Source organism: Pangasianodon hypophthalmus, chromosome 22 (genome assembly GCF_027358585.1).
Source record: "Pangasianodon hypophthalmus isolate fPanHyp1 chromosome 22, fPanHyp1.pri, whole genome shotgun sequence".
NCBI classification, from domain to species: domain Eukaryota; kingdom Metazoa; phylum Chordata; class Actinopteri; order Siluriformes; family Pangasiidae; genus Pangasianodon; species Pangasianodon hypophthalmus.
In genome coordinates this window covers 19,387,377-19,397,920 of record NC_069731.1, presented here as the reverse complement: position 1 = coordinate 19,397,920, position 10,544 = coordinate 19,387,377, and the positions used below count along the sequence as shown (strand labels likewise).

The window sequence follows — 10,544 nt, the reverse complement described above, 5'->3', positions numbered from 1 at the left end:
ATCTGGTAGCATGATGCAGCCTTATTTGATGTCTCTCTAGACACGCAGCATCAAGGTTAGAAGGACTTCTTTAGTCCAGTATTTTGTCACAGATTTGAGAAGTTTTCTGCTCCTGAGAGAAAGAGACAGAGAGGATCTCATAGTGTTTGCCTGAATGGAACCTTGTAGGCACTGACTATAAATCAGATCTCCGAACATCTCAAGGACATTCCAGTTGGGATTGAAAGTGAATCATTAGCTCCTGTAACAGTGTGTTCTACAACAGGACAGCTGAGGTGATCAGTCAGCTTCAGCATGTTGGCCATCAGCCTCTGATATAAACCACATCCTCCAAAACCAAGCATGGTGTTAGGGAGATCAACCTAAACCTTCAGGAAACTTTTGTATTCTTCTCAAGAATTCACTCCTTTTTTCAAACATGAGTCATTGATGTATCTTAGGAGTGGCCACCACAGCTGCTTTATCTCAGCACTCATCTCCCAAATTGGTCAAAATGAGAAACTCAGAACTTCAATCAAAGTCTCTGCTGCTATTTGTTAGATGCGTACCTGCTTTAATTACTAGCCAGCTCTGCAGGATCGATGGCTGTCTGATTCGCTGGCTATATGCACAGGACTGCATAATGGGACAGAGTATTGATCCAGCCTCTGAAGCTATTTGTGCCCTGATGGTATCTCCATCCAAAAAAAACCACCTCAGTGTGCACCATTCAGTCCCGAATCGACATTTGGTGGTAAGAAGCAAACACGTCTTTCGTCCCCCTTCCCGCTCCCTGCCCCTCCCTCACCATAAGCACAATTCCCAACTTTCAGCAAACGGAAATAGATCAATCCCTTTTTATACTTACATCATAGACGGCTGGTTTTCAAGCTGTTCAAATGAAAATTGATGAATGAAGAGAGGATAAGGAAATAAGCTGTTTGGACAAATCCAAGAAATCTGGTGTCTGGCGTCTTCCGAAAAACATGCAAAGCAAGCTTTAGAGAATTCCAAGTCCAAATGCACAATTGCAGAGTTGCACAAGTTCAATATCGGTGCTATGAGGCAACAGACCGAGGCATCTGTCCTGTCGACTTCCCTGGATTCCGTGGACCGGATCGGGGTAGTGTCTAGCTCCGGCTGCTCCGCAATCCGTGCCTTATTGGCCAAATTCCTGCACTGGTTTGAGACACGGTCCTCCGCCGCCTCCCTGTCACACACAGCAGCCGCTCAGCCAGGCACAAAAGTCACCATGGCAACGGGGGATCCGGCAGCCTCCCACCCTTTTTCTACCGAGTGCTCAGCATTTCATCACAAAAGACGCCCCTCCTACGGGCTTCACACAGCAAATGCCCACCTCCATCCAAGAGCCTTTCAATCGTTCTGCTCGGATTTGCACGAAAAGTGGGAGGCGCGTCATTGAAAACGAAAAGAGCGGCTGTCAATCACTGCATAGGTTGCTATGTCTTCCTTTTTGTTATCTTCTTCTTCTCTCTGTCTATCTGTCATCCTTTCCGTCACTCCAGCAGCTTTGTCTAAAAATCTGAAATCTCCAGAAAATCGCAGCGAACTCTCACAGCAAGCCTCCGAGGCAGTACACTGGGGATGTAACGGAATATGAATGCATTATTTGGAATGAACTGTGTTCTAAACTGATAAAATTACACATATGAATAGAAAACACATTAACTGTTTGTGTTTTGTTTTTTTCATTTTTTTTAACGCTTGCCTGAAAGGTTCATGGGCCATCCAGTCGAGACTAGAAATGTGCATCGGGACTGGGATTACATGGGACACAACATATAATCACGTGAGCGGGTGGTGTTTACTTTCACGTGGTCAGATAAGAAACTCATGAAACAAACAAAGACCACGTTCATTAACATAAATGCGTGGGGATGTGCTATGCATTTACAGCGTTCATTCATACATTCTGAGTAACTGCCTGGTCAGGGACATGGTGCTTTAAATTAGGCTACTAGTTTGTTCATATTTTGAGAAATCGAATGAACTAGAAAATACTGCATGCAGGTACAAACAAAACTAATAATTGTATGAGTGGGATGACTGTTTGAACTAGAGTGATGAACGCGAGGAACTGTTAAAGCCAGAATTCACACTGCATGCTGACATCTGGGCCACGCCCAGTCCTGATTTGATGACTCATTCGACTTTCCTCAGATGTGAGAGCTCAGAATTACATCATTCGAGCTACAACGTGGAGAAAAAAACATGGACGTCTCCACGTTCATCTTTTCATAGCAACTGTTTAAGCTAAGTGTGATGAGTGATGTATATTTTCCTCCGCAGAACAGTGAACTGTAGAGTCAGTGTGTTACTGATTTAACAAGCAAATATATCTGCATGCTGATTGGTCTTAAAGAATACATGGATATACAGTATAACTCATTTAAAGGTAAGAAGTGTTACTTTATTTGCTGCCGATGATGTGAGCGGCCATGTTGATTCGACATCAGTTGCTGAACTCAGAGTTGAGGAGACCGCCCAAAGATCCTGAGTTGAAGATTTCAGGTGAGGCGGGAGTTTTCTTTGGTTTTTCCTAGTCGGAAGTTGGGATTACGCGTTTGGGTCAAATGCATCATTTGTCCAAATTCAGATATAGATGCAGATAGTGGCATTGCGTTACACACCAAAAAATAAGCTACACGAAAAGCATTAACTAATTATCACTGGAAAATATATAAAAACAGCAGACTGGAGCAGAACGAGGCTCCATTATGGTTTATTCGAGGCAGTGCTCTGTCTCCTGACTCAGCCAGAGAGTGTCACTCGCTCCAGTCATGCATTATTCAGAGCCTGGACGCTGCTACATCACTCGGCGCTAAACGGCCCGTCTGATCCAGCATGTGCTAAATTAGAGCCAAATCCGTGCCAAGGAGCCATCCTGGAGGCGAGGCACTGTTTTATGCAGTCAGGCTGCGAGTCATATACAACTGCCAGTTTTGCAAGCTGCACACAAACATTTCATGAGTGTGTGAAAGATGAGATGCTGACTTTTCTGCTTTTATGCCATTGCGAACACTAAAGGCTTAAATGGGACGCTAAAATTTAACATCTAATATCTATCCAAAATATTGCTCAACAGTGAAACTTTCAGGGTGGAGCGATCACAAGGGCTCATCGATGGGATAATAAGAATGATGTGGGGCAAACTATTTTACTTTTTTTTTACTTTACGTCACCACTGTAATGCTCTACTGGCTTCATGCTGGGTTTCCTCCGAATACCAAACGTGCTAAACAGAAACATTTTAGCCTTTTCATTCAAACAAAAATAAACACTAAACTTACAATTCTTTCGTCTGTCCTTTTGTATAATTTGTGCTTTTTTTATTGGACAGTGTGCATGGTCTCTTGACATTTATGCCCAACACATACATGGATATTTTTTAAAAGCTTTCTCATTTTAGATTCCTGTTTTCACTGTTTTCTTGTGAATGGCAAAAATGCATGATTCTGAAAACGTTGATGCCACAGCGTGAACTTGCGTATGTCTGTTCTGTGTGTTTCGCATGTGTTAAGAATATGACGATTTATCATCGTCAGTTCACATATACGAACTTGTTTGTGTTTTCTTGCAATTCTCCTTCTCTACCAGTCAACACGTAGTGCTTAACATTATTCTTGAAGCATTTGCTGTAACAGTTTCTGACCTACTATCACCACCTCCTGGGCTGCTCAGATCATGAGCGCTTTCAAATCAGTTTTTGCGTTTATGTGTAATCAGAGATTTTTTTTATTTTTTTTTGAAAAAGCCGTCCTGTGTGGACAGGAATTCTTATGAATTACATTTTCAAAAAATACCTCTATATCTTTGGATTGGGCCTTTTTGGAAGGTTCTCTTCTGAATTCATTTTGGAAAGAAAAAAAAGGATGAGGCTACAGTCTGGGCTAGAAAGAATTCAGCTCTAGACTCGCTTCTCACTTATCCATACCATTCTGGTTATTTTCCATATGAACGTCAGTGGTCTTGATTGCACAAAAATCCAAAATTAAGACATCTGTTAACAGGAAATAACCATAAGGATGCCAACAATTGAATCTTACACTGCTATGTTTTTATATTTAAAAGACAGACGTCCCTGCAGGAACTCAACACAATACAAGCCACTCCTGCTTGCGACTACTAACAAACGGTGATTGGTTAGAAGATTAGTGAGCCACTGTGTTGCATACTAACAGCCTCTATTCTCTCTCTCTTTTCATCAGGGAAATGGCGAGGAACCAGGAGAGAAGAAATGACCCGTTGGTCCATTACAAGCTGAGGAACAGAATGAGAATGACATGAAACTCCTGTTTGCTGAAAGTTGAAGGTTTATCAGCTGTGGATCTTGGCATTAAATTCTAAATATGGAGCGCTTTACTCTACGTCCACGTGCATGCAAAAGATGACAATGTCCTCAGAGATGATTCAAATGACAAAAAGCTTCTAAAAATTGAGCAGTGACTCATTCAGGGTTATGCAAACAAAAAATAAAAAATACATTCTGCTCAACAAGTTGTTTGTCAAACACTTACACGCACAAGGACGACCCACACTCCACGTGACAGTCCTGTTAGACACAGTGAAAGGTGGAGGCTCGGGGGTTCAGCTATTCAACACAACACTGAAGAATCTCATTACGCTCCCTGGAGAGGGTCACCTGACCGACCCCAGGTCATGTGATCTGCATGGCTGAATGAACTCGTGCATCCCTCAAGCATATCCTCCCTCCCTCACTTTATCCCTTTCTTTCTCTTTTCAGGAGAAAACTGGCTTTGTCCTGGATTTTATATTAATCCGTGTATTTTCATCCCTTTAACCCTTTCATGCATAAATTAAAAAACGTATCCAAATTCTTTAGATGGTGTTTTAGCACTTAAAAGTGCAAGTCATATACATTTTTATTATTCTAATTATCAGTTATGTTAGAAAGTAAATGGATGTGTAGGAATACCGCGAGTAAAAAATGTATACATGAAATGAATATGAATACATTAACAAATTAAAAAATAAACAAATAAATCAAATTCTTATACACCAAAATGGTTAGCATTCAGGTCTGTTGACCATAATTATAGAAAATATCATTTTTTTTAACCAAATACTTCAATATTCCTGACATTTACACAGTTTAGGACTGTTGCATGATGCAGCTGATTTTGAAGGTAAAAAATCGATCTTCACCAGCCTCTCTTTCCTCTCTCTCGAAAAGAATCGCAGCTTGTCATGTTACCGAGAAACCACAAAGAAGTATAAACTCCTCTGTCCTGAAGATGTTTAAAAACTTAAAGCTACAGCTTTACCTCTGACTTTTACAAAGACCCCGGACACTGGAGACTCCTTCCATAAATAAACATCTCCTTACAGAAAACTTCACCAAATCAATGATTACACGTTTTTAACGTGTTTATGTCACTGTGTAAGTTGTTACTAAAGAAGCGATAATGTATTAGAACCAGGACATTAATATAAACCTGTGATTTACAGCTGCAAAACTGTCAGAGCAGCTCTTATAGAAAATTAATCAACACATTCTGACCAATCAGAATCCAGAATTCAACAGCAAAAAAAGAAAAATCTAATTGGAAACGTAGCACACTGCCCCCTAGTGCACACGTTCAGGTTACGTACAAAAGCAGAAATATAAATCAGGTTTCTCACAGCGTGTTTGAAAAGAGAGATTACTACAAACTTGTAATTTATTTTCAAAACGAGACTTCCTGCATTGCCAAAGCTCTCGGTCACCCTTCGTTCTCTGACCTCGGGTTCTTTTCAGCGTACTACGGCTTTAGCTGCTTAGCATCAGAGTCAGCTTTTTCTGCTGCTCCATCTATTATCCTGAGGTCACTTCTGCACTTCTGCAAAGAGTTCCGAAACACACACAGCGCCCAAATGACCTGGATACACTCGATGAAATTAAGCATGGATTTTTCACAAGTCTCCAAATGTACTTGGAGCTATAGAGAGAAGTCACAGCATCTGGAAAGGAAAATGTGCCTGATAAATTTCCACGGCAGGAAGATGGGGTAAAAACGGAGTAACTGTAACAACAAAATAAGACCATGTGCAGAGTTTATGGAACAGGATATGATGCTAAATCATAGTCAGATAAATAACCAGGTCAAAATACAAAACACAAAACAGCAAACCAGAATATCCAACCTGAAATAACAAACGGCTCAGACAGTAAAGTAGGCAAGACTTCGCAAGAATCACTGGAATTTTTTAAGTGTCTCTAAATGAAGAAGTGATAGAAATCAGGTTAGCACTAGCTAGGTTAGTACACAGGTCATGGGGACCTCTGGTGGTGTGGAGAGAGATCGTCTGGTGAGCCAGTGACACTGTACATGCGTTACCTAAAGCCTGATTCACACACATTCAGTTCTGTTTAATAACATTTCAGTCCACAGTGGCCGTGTTCCCGTTGTGTCAAATCCCCGCGTGTGCGTGATGCCGTTCTTGTTTTATGCCGAGTCTATTTTTTATACCTGAGCATATGGGTGAAGCGTAAAGTCCACATAAACCCACTGAAAAAAAAAAACACTTTCTACATGCTGTACGCTATTACTTATCATAATCATAAAATCATAATCTACAAAGATGTCATGATTGTGTAACCTGTAGCTGCATAGCGTAGCTATGTACACTATGACACTCTCTGCCTCTCAATTCACGGCTCTTAACGTTATTGATGAGGCGTCTGACGTACCGTTTTATGACGTACTGTTGCCTACTGGGCTGGCGTGCTCAAATTTTTACCGAATCAGTTTGTGAGTTTTCATGTGGATGGAGAGATTTTCGATTACACTGTTTAAATAAACTGCATTTCGTTGTCTCTGTACTCGTACTCTGACAATGACAATAAAGTTGAACCTTGAACGTATTATTATAAAAATCTAAAGAAAATGTGTGTGGGCGGGGCCTCAACGTCTCCTCCAAAGGCATTTTGGGAAGAAAATGTCATGTCACACTTAGCTTATGTTATGCATACAGTGTGAATCCAGGGTATGCAAGGTGCACCTCCATTCTGAGATCACCTGTTACTTTAGCCACGCCCACTATCAATAAATGACAACTATATGACAATGGCTGCAAATACGCTCTGAAAAATCTGAACAACCCTCGAATAAAGCAAATGCTCTAACTGAGGACACTAAGACAAACTGCAATGACCTGCAATGCATCTTCAAGATGTGGTGTAGGAAACGAGACTCTACATGCCGAGACTGCGGAAGTTAGTGGATTTCAAAATCAGGTTAAAAATTTATTGGCCAGGTAAGATACTGCTTGCAAGTAATTTGACGTGGCAGTTGAACACTTTGCTACAGGCACTGTCACAAGAAAAAAAAAAGAATGATAGAAATCTAGAGTAGATGAATAAACTCAAATAAGTAATAAATAGAATACTTTCTGCAGTAAGCACAAAATACAAGATGTGCAGTACCGTGTGTGTGTGTGTGTGTGTGTGTGTGTGTGTGTGCGTGTGTAAAACGCTCAGGAGGAATAGTATAGTAACTACTAAAACTGCCACATGTGCATATTCTACATTATGTACAGCACACAGAGTCCCTAGAATAATGAAAATGTTGCCCTTGACAACAAATAGTGTTTTATATATATATATATATATACATATATATATATATATATATATATATATATATATATATATATGTGTATATATATGCATGTGTGTGTGTGTGTGTCTAAATTTCATGCTGTTTATGGGCATCTGAAAGAGATATAAACAGCTCAGAACAGCATTAAAACTCTACGCTCTTCAAAAATGAACACTAGTCTATTTTCCCAGTCACTCTGAACTTATTAAGACATTTGAAGTTATGGTCATTAAAATCACAACTTCTCTGCATCGAGTTCTAATCATTTCAGAGCTCGAGGAAAAAAAAAAAAAAAAAAAAGTGGTTGCCATGTAGGCCACCAGAGGACACAAAATGCTTGTCCTTGTCTTCGTCTGGTTGCCGAGGGCAACCGGACAACCATTAATGTCAAACCCAGCAATATTGCAGCAGCAAATCACAGGTTTATATTAATCGCTCATTTCTATAGAAACAGCTCGCTCACAGGGACTTGTAGGGCGGACGCTCCACAGAAACAGATATTAAAAATTTGTTTTTATGGTGAAGTTTTCTGTAAGGAGACATTTATTTAAGTCCTTATTCATGGAAGGAGTCTCCAGTGTCAGTGCTTTGTAACAGTGACAAGTGTTTGAAAATTAATTGAATGATACACATCAGAAGAAATACCTTTTTTTTTCTGCGGCGAATTTAATACATTTACGTTTTTGCCGCTGTTTTGAACTTGCTAGTTCTAAGATTACTGTTCTTAGTTTAAGATTAATTATTCTTAGTTACTGTTCTGAGTTTTTAAAAAACCTTAAATACAAATCTCAAAAATTCTAATCTCAGAAATACATATTTTATGTAAACTAGGCCAAAATGACCAGAGAAAAAGGAGACGCTTTCAGAATGGTCAAAATTTTAGCCATTCACAGTCGTCTCTCACGCTCGCTTCCATGAACTGAATTGAAGTGATATGGAGTAAACTGGAGTCAAATGTTAGTGATATTTCGTTTTTTTGCAGTTACTCAATTGCCTGATGCTAATTCTTCCGCAGCAAGCTTCTTTTCTAAAATTTGAAATTCATTTGCATCAAAATGATAAATCTGGTGTCTGGTCTCTTTGATGTTCTGTCCCTCGCTTTCCACTGACACAACGAGTCTGATGATAACTTGTTTTCAGAGATGACCAAAAAGGATTCCAGCATCACTTTTTCTCTCACAGAACTCATTTAACATTCTGTTAGAGTATTAAAGTCAGGGGACTGACTGGCCTTACTCAAGCTCAAGAAATCTGAGCAATTATCATCTGGGTACAAATCAACCCTTTGAGACACACTGGTCTCTACTTCAGCACAGCTGTACCGTATTTAGACCACTACTGTGCAATAATGGCTTAAAAAAGTGATTTTAGCCAACATTTAAAGAGCAACCTTGGTATTACAGAGCACATAGATCCTTTTCCTTTAAAAAAAATAAATATATGGGCTTACCGCCCTCCATCTGAGAAATGTTGAAGTCAGAATAAAACAACAAAATACAAACACAGTAAGAAATCAATGAACAATGTTATCAGCGAGACCACTTGATCACTGATAGCAATCCTAATGTTTTTTCCCAATGTTGGTCATATAATAACCTGCTCCCCTGTCAGGCTCTGCGTCCTAACGCCTGCGCTCAAAGTAGACATAACAAAAAATGAGTTCATGCCCTTACAAGCTGAGGTTGGAAGCTCGGTGAAATATCATCCTAAAATGTCACTGGCTAAATGCCAACTCGAGTCAGAGCAGTTTGTCACGGGCCTGAGCTAGCAAGTGGCGAACTTTTAAACACGTGCCCAGATTCTTTCGCTTCTCAGCTGAATTAAGACATCCATCCGGTCCCCATAAGTATTCAGAGACTGGAGATAAAAGGATGGAGACAGTATGACGCTGGATACTGAAAGGTCAGCTTAATCAATAAAGAAAGCTACATGCCCTTGTCAGGAGAAGTCGGCTATGTTCCGATGTTTAAAATGTAAAGAACATATCCATATCCATCCACCTTTCTGCTGGAATTTAGCTGCGATTAACGGGAAAGCTTTTAAGTGTGAACTAAAGTCAGAGTCGTGATCCTGGGAAGATCCTGGCACGGCAATCGGCTGGGACAAGACCTAGTACAATTCCTGATTTTCATGAGGCCACACTGCTGTTGAATTCTGGATCCTGATTGGACAAAGGGTGTTGATTATTTTTCTATAAACGCAGCTCTGACAGTAGTGCAGCTACACATCACAAGTTTATATTAATATATTATATAGTTTCTATGTCATTGACAGGGACTTGTATGGAGCACGCTGAACGGAAATGGATTGTGTAATCATTGATATGATGAAGTTTTCTGATTTAACATTTATGGAAGGAGTCTCCAGTGTCAGCACTCTGTAACAGTCTGAGGTTAAGCTGGAACTTTAAGTTTATTGACATCTTCAGGAATTTCAGTAACATAGCAAGTTGTGTTTTTTTAGTCTTATTAATTTTAAGAGAGAGGGGAAAAAAAGAGGCTGATGAAGGAGCGACTGTTTATAGCTGCTATAACGTAAGTGAGAACAGGAACTAACTTGGTTCAGGTTAAAAGTTAAACATAACTTTAAACACATAAAGCTTATGATATATTATAACTGCTGTGGTATAAGAGGAATAAAATTTCAGGATGCCAACTTCATGGTGGCATCACAGTTGGTATGCCAATATTTGGAAGGTTCTTTCTGAAAAAGGATTAGTCACAGAAGGGGATTAGTAGTTCCTCTGAAAGTGGCACTGAAGACACGAGGATGAAGCTTTATTAGGAATGATGGAGAATGTAGATAGCAGGGATCGGCCAAAAAGCTGTCGAGATGCTCTCCCATGAACCCTATTTCTCCTTCCTAGGCAGTGAAAGCTGAGTGCAGTGCTGAAGTATCAATGGCAATTTGTGTTTTTGCTCTAACATGGTCGAAACCAGGTCA

General features: G+C 40.0%; 1 protein-coding gene across 6 annotated transcripts in view; it reads right to left on the bottom strand.

Annotated features, from left to right (window-relative positions):
- Positions 1-10,544, bottom strand: part of ctnnd2a (catenin (cadherin-associated protein), delta 2a) — a 265,685-nt gene that overhangs the window by 181,259 nt on the left and 73,882 nt on the right. Inside the window, exon 1 of one of the 6 annotated variants that reach the window (XM_026938092.3) lies at positions 848-1,395. The exons of the other annotated variants lie outside the window; for them this stretch is intronic. The gene's annotated coding sequence lies outside the window, so the exon portion shown is untranslated. Of the gene's footprint in view, positions 1-847; positions 1,396-10,544 lie in introns of those variants that run through there. 6 annotated transcript variants of the gene reach the window in all.